Source organism: Plectropomus leopardus, chromosome 12 (genome assembly GCF_008729295.1).
Source record: "Plectropomus leopardus isolate mb chromosome 12, YSFRI_Pleo_2.0, whole genome shotgun sequence".
NCBI lineage: Eukaryota > Metazoa > Chordata > Actinopteri > Perciformes > Serranidae > Plectropomus > Plectropomus leopardus.
Genome location: NC_056474.1, coordinates 29,143,596 through 29,156,177, shown reverse-complemented (window position 1 = coordinate 29,156,177; position 12,582 = coordinate 29,143,596).

Here is a 12,582-nt window from a genome sequence, read left to right as displayed (position 1 = left end):
TACACAAAACCAAAGTTAAACAGATATTTCATTTTTAGTTATATAATAACATTTGCAGCCTTTAAAACACTGAGACCTTCAAACTGAGGATCAGTCACCAGGTTGTACATGCTTAAATTGTAATTGAAGGGGAAAAAGAAAGAGCAGCAGTATTTTTTCTACTCTGTGTGTACTGGTTTAACTTTTCAGTTTGTTTACATTGTTATCAGCCCTCCTGACAGATTTACTCCTGAATTCAGTACCTTTGAGTCAAGCATTTGTCAGATTTAGTGCTCCCTTCTTACACTTGATAGGTCAGGGGTTTTTAAACATTTCAGGCCAAACACAAAATTTATTATCTTGCCCTTATCCAGACTTAAATGTGGCACAGTCATAAGGGGATCAGACAGGAGCCGGACGGTCTCAAACCCATCAATTAGAAACCCATGGCCCATTTTTGCAGCATAAAAATACAGCAGAAACAACTTCAAAAAACTGGCTTCATGTGTCTTTTATAATTTATTGCAGGTTGATTACATGCACCCAAATGAGAAATAGAAAATGTAAGAACTGTCTGTTTTGGCTGAGGATTTGGATGGTAGACTGCACACTATGAGCCTTTCTTTGCAATTAATAGGGATAAAAGAGACCAAATTAAAATTGCAGAAACAAAGATCAATTATAAACTCAAAGATCTATTAATTAATTTCTATGACTTTTTAAAGTAAAGTGAAATTGTTTTTCTAGTTGAATCACCAGAAGAGAAGATCTGCAACTGCATTAAAAAATATCTGGTTCTTTGATGAAAAATTAAAAGGTAGAAGATTGTGTAACTAAAAATGTATGTTTACAACTCTGAAAATGCATTTGGATCAGACAAATCCAACAAGGGAGCTTAAAATTCTGTTTTGTTGTTGATGATGATGAAAACTTTGGGTCAATTTTAGATGAAATTGGCAACCATGGTATCTTGCTTTTGTTCTCATCCACAGCAACAAAGCTTTTGGAATTCCCAATTACTCCAACTAGCGTTTTCCTCATAGCACAAGCGGCAAGGGCTCATGGGTATTAAAGTATTTGGAGCCATCTGTCGAGACCAATGGATGAGGAAAACATGGTTCTCTAACAACAAAGCTGAAATAATTCAGGTTGCTGGCCATAACATACACCTATAGACCCTCATTTTTCTGTTAAGTTATAGGCTACCAAGGACATCAACACAAGAAAAAATTGGAGAAAGAATTTTAGACTTCAATCAATCCACAGCCCAAAATTGTTCAGTTAACTATCAATCATTCAATCAAGATTGTTCATAATCATCATAACACTTCAGACATTTTCCTATGAAAGAGAGCAACATTTTTTCCAAAGCAATAATTAAAAAAGGAGCTAACAGATGCTAATGTATATTCTCCATCTCTGTGCTTGGGTCTGTTAGCCTCAGCAGTCCCTTCACTCTGCCCAACAGGATAAACTGTCCTGTTCTGTTGTAGGCCGTCCGCTTCTGTTCAGGCTCTTGCTCAAATGACAGGATGGTTATCATAAGGGACAGCTACTTCCGCTGGGGAATATTTGCATGTCAGCCAGGCTGTCTGCCTCCTTCCCTGTCTCAATTCGTCACCCGTTCATTGTCTTATTTTCTTGTATTTCATTTTTGAATTCTACCCAGCACATTCCTTCTGTCACTCATCCTCTCACTGTATGGAGATGAGAAACGTTGGACCAGGAACTAACCAGGCTACCTGTATGACAAAAGGAAAGTCTCAAAGGATCGTTTTGAAGGAAGATGACAAACTTAATCTTTCCTGCCGCTATTTGTGTTTATTGGTTCCCTGAACAAAACTATGCTTAATCCAAAACACCAACCCAATAGCCCCTCCAAAGAACCTCTCAGGCTTCAGTACTGTAGAGTTCTAGTGTTCTGTTTTTTGGGTAGTTTTACACATGGAACATCTTCTCAGCGAAGGTGCTTTCAGACAGTGAGCAGTTGCCCCTGCATCTGCTGCCAGGCAACTTTGAGGTTCTGTATTTTAAAAGTGTTGATGGCAGGGTGCATCTCCCCTGCTGGCAGCTTTTGGCTACCATTGACTTGAACCAAACCACACAGGTAGCTGCTACAAACTCTGATCTCATCAGGCAGCAAAATTGAGCAGGTTTGTAGCCTAAAATATTTAAAAAATTAATCAAGTTTTTGTTTATTGACGGTTTTTACTGTCGTTCTACCTGATAGCACAAAGATTGTTTCATTGGTCCGGACCTAGACTGTATACGAAGCTGGTCAACATGACAGCTCCCCAAATGTTAAGCCAAAATATCTAAATGCCCCCCCCCCCAGTGGCTGGCTGCAGTATACAAACCCAACCCTTTCAATGTTCGTGGATGGAACATGGGTCAAACTAAACATTTAAAGTACACATCAAATAAATCCCACCATGTGCATTTGTTTACAGCATGGTAATGGCAGAAGGTTACCTAGAACGTCATAAGTAGATGCAGAAGGTCACTGACAGAGTGGCATCATTTGACGAGTTGGCATGAGAATGTGTTGGGAAGATTCTAAATCCACATCCTTGAAATATTGCTCAACATCATAGTTTGTTGTATTTTGCTCCACTCCACTCTAAAAACCCCAGAAATACAAGTATGTCAGCATCGCTTTGCATCAGTGTGGAATTAAGATACCACTAAGTTCTGGTGAATACATTGGTCTGGAGCAATTTGAGGTCTATTCCCTTTCCCCCTACAGAAATCGGTTAGCGTGAGCTGAAGATGAAAATGGATTATAAAGAGTTGACAATTCTGTTGGATATGAGGCAACAAACATTGTTCATTGGTCCAGACTGGATAAGCTGATGTTGCTTTTAGCCTGTTTCTCTTCATTCATATGTTTGTTCACTGCTGGTGAAGAGACATCATTTTTAGGAAACTCAGAAACCAGCAAAATCAGCCTCTGTATAATTTTCCCTCAGTGTGGTGTCTGTTGTTACCATGGTCACAGTGTGAGCCACAGCGGCAAGTCGGAAAAAGTTGACTCATCATCAACTGAGACAGCAGCAACCACTCGCTGTCAGAAAGCATCATGCTGGTGTCACCTCAAAGGTTTCCATAGTGGATCTTCACCCTGATGCACAGAGTCATGTTACCCATGGACACTTCCACACATTACTGCAGTGGCATGCGTCTGTGTGTGTGTGTGTGTGTGTGTGTGCCCGCCTTCCTGGATTTTTTTTTATGAAAACAGTGTACTCTTCAAAGTGAATGTTGAGATTTCTGAACATAATGACATTGCTAAAAATCAGTCCAACCAGGGAACAAGTATGACGATGACTAGATGACCATACAGGCTGAAGATAAACCTAAAGAGTTGTCAATGTGAGAAAAAAATAATAATAAGGTGAGTGGCCAAATTACAATCTAAATGGTCATATTTGACAGTCAGACTTTCTGGTTCAGCTTTGACCACCTTACTTGTGTTGTTGTGGGGAATGGAATAAAATTATTAAATGCTATAACTCTTCCAGACTTTCCACATATTATTGGAATAAAAGGAGTAAATTATGATAACACAAACAGTCACTACAGTTCCAATTTATTCACAGTCTGGGACATGCCAATGATTAGCAACAATGCTGATTTGGGTGCATCTTTATTTTTTTGTGCAGTGCCAGACTTTAGAAAAAAAAACATATTTCCCTTTAGCATCTTTAGGGACAAAAATGTCCACTGTCCAAAACTGCTCTAAAGAAACTGTATGTTAATATTTATTTCCACTTTCTGTCATGATTGGCTGCCATGCAGCCCCTCCCCCTCCTCCTCCTTTGTGTGTCTCTCCCTGTCAGCTACCCTTCTGTGCCCTTACCTGTGTGTGTGTGTGTGTGTGTGTGTGTGTGTGTGTGTGTGTGTGTGTGTGAGTGTGTGTGTGAGTGTGGGCGTGGTTTGTTCTCTCCATAGGCTGGGCCAGATGCAGGCAATCTCCTGATGAGCTGGTGGAGTATTTAAGCTGTTCAGACCTACTTGTCACTGGAGTATTACTCCTGCCAAGTGCTAGATGTTTCTCATGGCCTCTAAGTATTACCTGTTGTTTCAGAGTTTTTTTTCCGAGTTTTTGCCTGTGTGGCTCAGTTCCTTGTGTCTTTTACCTTTTGTCTCAGAGTCGCTGTTACTCCTTGCTTCCTGCTCGAGCTGTCGTGGTGTTCACTCGTCACACGTAAAGATATTTGTTACACGTGGAGATCACACGGAGCTTCCCCCACAGCCGAAGGACAGTTCGACTTCACTCACCCTTGCCCCACTCAGCGCAATCACCTTTGTAAATAAATCGCACTATTGTTTCACCTTAATCCTCGTCTCCTGTTCTGTGTCAACATTTGGGTCTCTGAAATGTCCAACTTGTCACACTTTCAGTGGCTTAAATCTTTTAACCAATTTCAGCCTTGATCATGAAGACCAAAAATTCTGTCATTTTCAAAGATTTTTACACTTTAAATGCCAGTTTTTGGTATGATGCCTCTATGTTTTTAAATAATAATAAAAACACACACAAAAAAGATTAATTAGTGTCTATATACAATACTATATACTTTTTTATTTTGGAATACTACAATGTGGCACATGTCAAATTAACAACACTGATTTGACAAAATGCATGACTTATGCACTAACACAGCAAAAGCTGCTAACAAATATAACTTATGAATAATGAAAATGAATAATATGTGAGCAGTCAGTATTGTCAGTGGTGTGTTTGAGTGCCAGAGTGAGTGGAAAGTGGTGTGTGAAGATGTTGCATGCTGAAAGGAAAGACAAAACAAATCAAGCAACACAAAGGACCAGGTGGGAGCTGCAAACAAGAGAAGCAGACTGAAGTGGCCGGCTTTGTAGGTTTGATAGCTCATCAGCACAGGTGAGGCAGCCCTCTTACGAGCTGCATTGCCGCCCACCACCTGCAAGAGGAGGTGGAAGTGTTTGGATTTCTTTAAAAAACATGGGGAGAGGGCAATTTACCAAGACTTGGCCCAAACAGTTGACAAAAATTTGAAAAAAAAAAAGTTACAAGAAAATAACCTGAAAATAAGCGCAAAAAAATAGAAAAAGAAAAGAAAATGTCCTTTAAATAGAGACTAAAAAAGTATTTATTCAAGTTATTTTTTTATTAGTTATTAGTTATTTATCAGTTTTTGGGATATTTCTTGTCAAGTTCATTGCATTGCATGTTATCAAGACAAATCAAACCAATCTGCGCTGGTTTCAAAGGGTGAAATAGCTTGTGAAAGACGTCTGAACATAAGACAAGAAAACTGATGTCAGTCCAGGATTTAAAGGGTTAATGAGCTTTTCCATAGTGATGTATGTACTCATTCATAATTACAGTGAGACAACAGTGCCATCATGACGCCAGACAGGAACACACAACCATGCTTGCTATTCCAGGAGACTCCTACTTTCCCTTTCCCCCTAACAGTTTCCTCCTGTGGTCACAATTCTCTTGTTTTTCTTCTGTTTTATGGCAAGTTTTCACTTTTTTCATTTGCTTTGTCATTTTTTTTTATGGCACTGAACAGGCAGTTTAAGCAAAGCCCTATGACTCTAAATTGTTACTATTTCCACCCGAAAAACAATACAGCTACACCCGTTATGCACATGGAAGAGAGCTGCTTGTGCTTCATCCCCAGAGCGATGGAGAGAACTAAGAGACAAAAAATACTCAAGCAAATTTCAGATTTCCTGGAAAGAGGAATTCCTGGCCACATGACACAATAAAAGGAATTAATGACTGAAAACTGATGGATGTTATTTTATGCCAGAGTTAAGTCCATGTCAGAGAATTATATTTATTCTTTTTTCCCCCAATAATCAAAAGCAAAATTAAAAGAATTCGAGATATTCTTATTCTTATTATTTTGCACATTTACTTTACTTATTTATTTTAATTTATATCGTCCATGTTTTATTGTGTAATTTTTTCTTTTCTGTTATTTAAATATATATATATATATAAGTATATATATATATATATATATATATATATATATATATATATATATAGTACAAATCTAATTCAAATATATTTATTTCTTACAGTTAAAAACTGTTGTTTTTAAATGTGCTTTATAAATACATTTGAATTAGATTTGTACTGCATTGGAATATACAAATGTTGCTGTCTGCTAATGATTTTGTTTTTAAAACCCTCTACATTTTTGAAGTCTCAAAGTTAATGAGTATGCATGGAACACTGCCTGCTATCACTTGCATCTAGTGTACTGCAAACCTGTGTACATGATATGGTATGGTAGATATTATGCGTATGATATAGTCCATGGTTGCTCAAGATCCAAGAACAGAAAAAGCCATGCATTTAAAGATGGAGTCCCTGAGCTCCCCGAGCACTGGTCGTAAAGGTCAGTCTGTTAAAGCTGTGGTGGGGGGGGTGGCCAGAAGCGTGACCTCCTGCAAGATGGATCCAAACCAGCTGTGTAGAGACCACCTGAGGCCAGTCCTGAGCAGCTGTGTAACACAGTCCGTGTTGAAATTGTCCTTTCAATTGACAGTGAAGTCACATAAAAGCACGCCCTCTTATTTCTGATTGATTTGTCAAGGTCTTCTGAGCTTCCAAACTTACCAACTCAACAGAAAGAAGCACACAAGTCTGCCCTTAAGTCTGCCCTTTCACCTTATACTGTAAAACACTGTCCAACACTTTTCTCCAGTGTCCTGAAAGAGACCGTTAGTATCTGGGAACACAAACTACATTCAATGTCTTCAGTCTCATAAGTTGACCAGCAGCTAACAGGTTTAGTGTTGGCAGGGCACCCATATTGGAGCTTTTCCCACCATTGGCTTAAGGAGTCTCTCTCCCTCCGATGCTCAGAGCAAACTTTAAATCGCCTTTTGGATGAATCAAAACTGTGCTGCAGTTTAATACTAAATAGCCACTAAGACTTAGATTTTACTGTGGGGGATCGGCACAAGTTGCCTGCAGGAAGGTGATGGTTTTTAAAACCAACAGGATACAGATATAAAACTGCTTAGGACTTGAGAACTGGACATAATGAGATATAGATTGGGTCTAGCCTTCCTGTGCTGATCAGCCTTATTCGATGTCCTTACTTGGCCCTGTTGCTTTACATCGAGTTCTTAACCCTCTATGCATTGATCGAATCAAACTAAATCCTAACGGACAGGTTGGCGAATCTATTGTACACTCCCAGGCACTTTCTGTAATACTTTGATTTTTGCTTGATTTGCAGTAAAAGCTCTCTCAATCTCTTAAAGACCTGTCTGTACTCTGATCCCTGGTTTGCAGCACATATCAAATACTACCCTTTATCTCTGCTTTCACTAATGCATGATGCCTCTTTACTATTTACACTGTTGACAAGTTATTTACTCTTAAATCGCAAAGAAATTGATGGAAATCTGTGCAGTGGCGGTGGTGCCATGGCTGAGAGAAAGACTCTTGTCCCACTATAAAGCTGAGTCTGCATTTGAACCATCTATATGTGGTTTACATAGGTTTAGGCAACATGTGCCTGGATGAAGTTTATATGTGGGGCCCATATAAGTAGTAAATAGTCTGAAAATTGTTATTATATTGGATTATTTATGGGTTCCATATTGGCCCCATACTTCCCATATGGGTGAATTTACCCAAAGTGGGCCCCAGATAAGATGCCCATTTTGGCACTACTTGGTACCCAGGTAGCCCTGGCACGGCTCATGGGGCCATTATGGAACCTGTGGACAGTCCCATGTAGTGTCCATTTTTCACCTAATTTACCCCCAACATGGGCCCCTGAGACATTCTCATCCAAAGTTCTCTCATATTGCTGCTTTACAATGGAATCCTGTTCCACATATTAGGTATCCTTCTGCATCTGCTATTGACGCTCTGGGATGCTGCTGCTGTTATGTCAACACAAGTGCATGGTGGGATTTATGGTGCACGTGGGTATATGTAGATAAAAAAAGCCCTTGCCAAATGGTTAAGATTGGGCAATAAGGGCACAGATGGTTAGGTTTAAGCAAAAGAGGTACATGGTAAGGTGAAAAGAATAAAACCCCAAAACATCACTTTAAGACAGGAAGTGAACACAGGACTCCTGCATGAAAGTCCTGGGTTTGTTGGATCCCATCCACCTCATAGGGACCTTTGCGCTTCTTATTTTAGGTTATTAAGTATTTAGTACTCAAGATCAGTCTTGGTCTTAAGAGTACTTTTAGAGGGTCTCAGTCTCATTTTTAGATTGAACATATTTTGACTTGGTCCTGTCTCAGTCTGACATAGCCACAACGGCTTTATTTGTTAAAATAATTACTGTTACTGGATGCAAAACTTTCTTCTTTAAATCCTGCCAATCATATGAGTCATTTGTAGTAAGACTTTTTTTGACACTCATAATGGCTGCCACCCTTTATAGTATATCAGAGGGAAATACTATATGTATATTAATAGTCTTGGTCTTGAGTGGGTACACTGGTCTCAGTTAATATGGTTTTGATTACAACACTAATTATCAGCAGCATCCAGCAGTGTATCATGCAGACATGACAGGTTCCATCCAGCCCCATTTCCCAACTGATGCCGACCACCTTAGCTGACACTGCACTGCAAAAGTGACGATTTTTGAGGACTTCACAATGAGAACAGGCTGGGGTCACACTTTCAAATGTTGGCTGAGAAACTACATGGTTAAAGTAAGGGGATTGGGCAATTGCTTTCAAGGTTTAAAGAAGCAACATAATCCATGCTCTCCATTATGGAAAAAAAAGGTTTTCTTCAACAAAAAAAAGAAAAAAATAATCTTTGAGCACAGAATGTACTTCAGGTCTGGAGGTGCTGGCTACTACAAGATAAAAAGAACAGTGTTAATAAAAGATCTTTGAATAAATTTTTGCGGGTTGAGGATGAGGTTATCTCTTACTGTTGCAAGTGAGACGATTGCAGTGATTTTTAATGCACAAACACAGGAAGGCGATTGTCAGAAAAACACATTTGAACACAAGTTAATGTATTTCCTGTGAGTCTCTGTAAATGGCCCTTAATTCTGTAAACAGAAAGAGGAGGAGGGAACACATAAAGGATGCAATGCAATTTAAATAAGCGGATGAGATTAGGTTCTGAAACTACCAAGCATATAACATTTACTGCTCAGGATCATTAGTCACAAGGGTCAGTGTGTAGAGGAGCCTCCTGGGCCTTCGGTGCTTGCAAAGCATTTATGTTCCACTCACACAGATTCTAATCATTTTCACACTTCCTGTAGGAGCATATGCTATATAATATCCTTTTTAATTTCATAAAGACAGATTTGGTTTTAACTAAAGAAAACACAACCTGTATTCCCAAAGTGAAGTTTCTGTTTCCAGAGATTATTTTGTGTGTGATACCTGGCATCCAATTAAAAAAAAAAATTCTGTTATGATATTTACACCCAGGCTCCAGAAGCTAACAACGCTATTTGCACCCTGCGAGTAGCAATTGTGGCTGTTCCTGGGTGTAATAGCATGCTGAAATACGGCATTAATGCAAACTAGTTAATTAGATATTCTTATTTTTATGTGCACAGTTTGCATTCAGCAGCTTTGTTCATCCTAAAAACTTAAAACAATAAATCAGCTTAGTCTAAAATTAAGCCAGCATTGACTCACACCTCCAGTCTCTTGTGTGAGAATCCTGAGTTTGAGTCATTCATCTACCACATCTGACTCCCTGTATCACTGTTTCGCCATCCTGATTTTCATTTGTGAGTTTTATGTTACTTGTAAATTCACCACTTTAATCTCTTATGATATCCATGATTGCCTAGCACTAACAATGACCTCTTTGCCCTGATCCTAAACCCCTTCCAACATCGAAACGTCAAGATGATGGCACCAACCAATCACAGCATGCAATGGAATCCATAAAAAAAAAGTGTTGTATTGTATTGGATGTTGTAATGGATGGGTGTAAATATCCATATTGAATACTGCAGGGTATATTTTTTTTCTAGGCCCATGTGGTTCTTTTTATAAAAAGACTGAGAATTTTCCACTCAAATTCATATGATATCGGTCTCACTTTTAATTTTACAACCCCTCGACTGAACATCTGAACATCTGAACATTGTGTTTGGATGGAAAAAAAAAGAAACTGTAGCACTACAGGACGCTGTCAAAGTCAACTATACGGCTAAGTCTGGCACTGCCGCTCACTTACTGACAATAAACAAGCGACTATAGTTAGCTCGCAGTGGCCAGGATAAAAGAGGTTTCACTGCATGTTTGTGTTTCACACACACACACACACACACACACACACACACGCATCATGGCTGCTTGTGGCCACTGGTTTTATTTGCAAATCAAACTCATAGCAACTGTTGTTTTGCACACAGCAGCTGTTGCTTTCTTCAACAATGAGTCAAAGCCTCCTGGCACTCTCACCTATTCATACATGTATGCCATTCTGTTTTAATAAAATCCATCCCAGCTTCCACCGGACATTATGCTGATCCTGAACACAGTATTTTGCTATAGAACAATTTTCATATCATTCATATTTCAATCATGATTGTTTAAATCTAGTTATGTGACAGTATGATATTTTTATAGTAGATATTTTGGTAGTTGAATTGTTGTGTTTGGAAATAGCACAGCCATCCATGAACTGAACCAGCTGCAACCCTAATGCTTCCGCCTGTGTGGTCGGATGTGCCCTAAATGAGGGTTTTGTGCCCCTCACTTTGCACTTGCTCAATCCCCCACCCACACAAACACACACACACACACATACACACACACAAACACGTGTTCCCCCAGCCCAACCTCTTGGCCCTTTTTTTTGTTGGATTGACTGAGTTCTTTATTTTTGGACTTCGTACCCTTGGACATGGATCACAATTTCTGGTGCTGGAAGGGAATTGAAGTAAAGGGATGTGATGTGGGTTTTCATGATGTGACTAATGAATGTGATGTATGGTGTATGGGGAGGGAGCATAAGTGAATTTAATCACTGGTGTGAAAGTAATTGTTCCTGTTTCTTGAACAGCGGTTCAAAGACATGACCATACTCTTCATATTTTGAGCTCAATTGTTTTTGTCTTGTGTTTTTGTTGTTTCTGTTGTTTCCCAGTAATACATGACACCTTTCCCTCACACTTTCCATGTACTGAGTTTCATTTAATTCTGCCCATCACTTTACAAGTTCCTCCTGTTAAATCCCACTAAATTCCACTCTACTAGTCCTGTAACTGTAACTGTGAAGACCCTGCTACACATGGTAACATCGACAATATTTCTCTTTATAGGCTTGCAGACGAAATGCGGAACTCGTGTCACTTTGTTGTAGGTCACCTGCGACAGAGAGGAACAAAGTGCTTCCTCTAAAAATATGCCATTACAGAGTTGTTGATATGATTTATTTTCCCATGTTTTGCTGAATGGATGGCAGGATGTTCAGACATGTAATACTTTCAGGAATAACAAGCAATTTTTTTTCCTCCACGGTTTGTCTTCAAAATGCTGACAAAGAAAGAACTCGGCTGCAACACCACTGAATTCCTAATGTGACCTTGTCTCCTCTTGGTCGAAGGTAATGAATGAGTTTGCAAAGTGAGTCTTGGAAAAGCAATATGAGGAATAAATTATGATCTTTTTTTTTGGGGAGCTGTCTTGGCAAACTGACGAGCTATTTAGAAGACCTGAATTTCAGATGTGTCGGCCATGACGCGGCTGTTGATAAAGTTATAATCCGCCGCCTTTATGAGAACTCAGTTTGCCTCAGCCTCTCTCACACAAGGTCAAACAACTTTGCATTCCTGCGTCCGTCTCGTGCCGCCTCCAAACATGAATCATTTTTGTGATACATTTGTAATAATGTTATTTGAAAGTAATTTCAAAGCCCTCAAATCTACACGGTTATTGATGACTGCGTCAAATGACCTACAGGCGCACGCACATGTACGTGCCAGTCGATTTCACCAATTCTACCTCATTAATTCAAACAGTCCGACTTTCTAAACATCATAAATCACCGCGAGACTAGCAGCCCGACCCCCTCTCACCTCTCCCTCTTCCTCCCTCTTTCTCCCAGCCTTATCTCTCCTCCATCTCTCCCACTATGTCATCTGTTCCCTTTTCAATCACTCTCTCATTTTCTCTCTCTTCACCTCGCTTCTTTGGGAGGTCCTGAAAGTTTGCAGTATGCGGTCTAAATAGCGCTCTGATGGATTGGCTGTCGTCCACGGGCCTGAAGATTAGCCCAAGGGCAAACCCACTCCTGTTTCCTGGGTGCCATGCTGAAGATGAATAACTGTTTATTAACCCGATGCAGAGCGACTCCTTTCCCACCTCATTATGGGGTCGGGAGAAGAAAAAAAAAAATCCTACAGGCAAGTTGGCCAACGTGTCTCTCTCTCTCTCTGTGTCTCTGTCACTCTTCCTGTCTTTCTCTGCGTTCCTTTTCTTGCTTCCTGCAGCAGATAAACCAGCAGCCTGATGTAATGTGACAGTGTGCGTTTGGTTCTTGTTTGCTCCCTGACAACTCAGGAAATTGGCTTTTCATCTTACAAAAAAACACTGCACTCCGTGTATTAGAGGACATTCATCTTATTATGAGGG